This window comes from Engraulis encrasicolus, chromosome 22 (genome assembly GCF_034702125.1).
Source record: "Engraulis encrasicolus isolate BLACKSEA-1 chromosome 22, IST_EnEncr_1.0, whole genome shotgun sequence".
Taxonomy (NCBI): Eukaryota; Metazoa; Chordata; class Actinopteri; order Clupeiformes; family Engraulidae; genus Engraulis; species Engraulis encrasicolus.
In genome coordinates, this window is record NC_085878.1 from 7,110,533 (window position 1) to 7,113,428 (window position 2,896).

Below are 2,896 nucleotides of genomic sequence, written 5' to 3' on the forward strand. Positions count from 1 at the left end.
CTTCCGTGAAATATTTTTTTTCTATATATTTTTCATCCAGTGTCTGAACATGTGAAATGATACAGAATCATAATTACAATAGAATCCATCACCTGCTCGCTCTCTCTATCTCTTTCTCTCTCTCTCTCTCTCTCTCTCTCTCTCTCTCTCTCTCTGGATCCTGGTTTCGCTCCCTCCTCCCAGCCCAGGTGGCCATATCTGGTGGATTCCTGCTAGGCGAAACCTATTTTATAGGCCCACCCCTGCTTAACTGACAATGTCTTCGTGTGAGGATACAAATGTGGGCTTGTTGTCAAATACCCGTATGCAAAGAGGTGTAACTGGCACATGCTGTTAGATTTTGAGAGGACGTTTTCTCATCTCCAGATAGCTAAACTAAGTCCTTGGGTCCATGGAACTAGGTAACTACATTTAGAAGGAATCATATTTTTAACTGGGTAGCATGACGAACTCACAGACTTTGCAGCCTAAGCCGTTATTCAGGGTCTACTAGGCCTATGACGAGGTTACAAAACACTGCAGTGGGCCAACAGCAACAGCAATTCTACTTTTGTGCTGCTGACAGCATGTTGACTTGCCCCCAAGAATGAATGAAATAATTCTGAGAGAAATAATACAATGAGAGTTGAACACATTGTCATATTGTGAATGTGAACAGCACCAGAGATTGTCCATGTGCAAACTACAGGCAGTATAACTGAGCACTAAGCATCTCACATGTGACCAGGTTTGGTCAGCTGTATGACACTTGCTTGAGTCCAACCTGTTGAGGAGCTATGGAAATGTGACTGAAATGAAGCAACCTGCACCTGTTTTGACCTCTTTTTTATTTTATTTTATTTTTTTATCTGTTGGCTGTGCAGTGCAGCTATTTTGCCAAGTAATGTGATTGCTTTCCCTGGTTAAATGAAGTTGAAACAGAACAGCAAATAAACAAATTTCTCAAGGCACCTCTCATTTACTGGGATACAGCCAGCAATGCAATGTCATAGTGGTTCATTCACTATTGTTTGAGAGCAGCCGGTTGGGTAGTTATGAAAATGTGACTGATATGAAATGGCCAGGGAAGTCTGGCTTATCTGAAAAAAGAGATATGGCAGTGGACCGTGCAGGCTGTCATGAAACTTCTTTAATCACACATTTGGAAGTTAATTTCCCCTCATACTTACAGTACCTTAGGTGTGAGAAGGATAGTGTGAGAATTGTGAGGTGAATACCACAGAGAAAGTCAGGTCAGTGCGTAGACTAGTCTGGTCATATTCTTGAGACAATGTACCTACTGAAAACATGTGTGCTGTGTCCAGTGTCTGATTTAGGTAGGCATAATGTCTATAGAAGTATTAGGCCTACAGGTACACATAGGCTTATTTTATACTCTACTACTCATGAAAGAGGTTTGGGGAGAAGCATTTTCTCTCATTATGCAGTAATGCCATGTAGCATACGTGCCATTGCCTTCTAGAACCTCATTTGCCTGTGTGGGTGATAGTGGTTCATTCATGGTTGCTGGAGCTTGGAGTACAATCCACGAGTAATTATGAAAATTTGACTGATATGAGATAGCCATGCACGTGTGAGTGAGTAGAAAAGACATGGGCAATCATTAGGCCGAGAGAAAGAGTACAGGCATAGCTATACAACCCCAGACTGTGTAACCTTCATGGCTAGCGCACTCTGTGACTGTGACCAACTGGATGAGACTTTGAGGACGTACCCTACAAAGGCAGGCTAGATTATGGGATTTTGGTAAAATGTTCTGTATGGTCCATATGATGTAATTTTAACACATTTTCTTGGGAGTAATAAAAACAATTGACAGACCAAACTGTATGCCAGGTCATTTCCATGTAGTTTAAGTCCATAGAACCAGTCCAGCAAGACCTTTTTTTTAAGATGGCATTTTCCACCAATGACATGTATACACCCATACAGTGTTCAGACTTTTGATTCAATTGATTCACAAACATATTTTAATGCAGAAGTCATTGTAACAGGTATGTATTTAATCATCACACCTATTTAGTTAACATATTTATGACAAAGAGTTAAAGCTCACTTAGGTCTGGGGCATCATGGAGGCCGCTAGGAGGGGAAAAGTGGTACGGATTCTAAGGGCCCAAGCACTGATAGGGGCCCTTAAGGGGGCCTAAGCAATGATAGGGGCCCTGAAGGGGCCCAACAATTTGAATCTTTCATGGGGCCCAACATTTCTGGCAGCACCCCTGTGGGACATCACATAAATAGTATGCATCTAGCTACATCACTGTAATATACTGTAAAGTAGCCAGCTTCACCTTTGGCATGACATATGTGTTGTGCGGCTTCTTTGACAGCTCGATTGTGCCCATATCACTACTCTCCCTTCCCAAAATGAAACAAGCAAAACAGTACAAAGCCTTTTCATACAGTATATGGTTTATTACTGCAATACAGATGAAAGACATTTTAGGAGCCAAATAATTATAGCAAATAAAATAGTACAAATAATTAAAAAAATGTTGGACATGAACAAACCAATATATCCAAGAAAACAGCATAAATATTTCACATTATTTACTAAATGCTTTAAGTATTAAATATGCATCACTGTACATTAACTGAATAATGTGGATTATATTACACAGAATAGAAAGACTTCTAGTGTGGCGTTAAACCTACAAAACCTGGGCCTCTCCCGTGCTCCTTGTTCACAAAGCTCTTGAATGCAATAATAAAATATTTTCATGTGCCTTTCCTTGTCAGCATCCGCATCGGCAGCATACCTTCCAGCTGCCAGTGGAGAATTAAATTCACAAAACTTAGAAGGAGACTTTTTAAGGTGTTGTTTCAGTGGGGTTTGAGTTTGGTAAGGAGTAAGACAACCTGTCTTCATAGCACACACAGCACTTGCATTTGT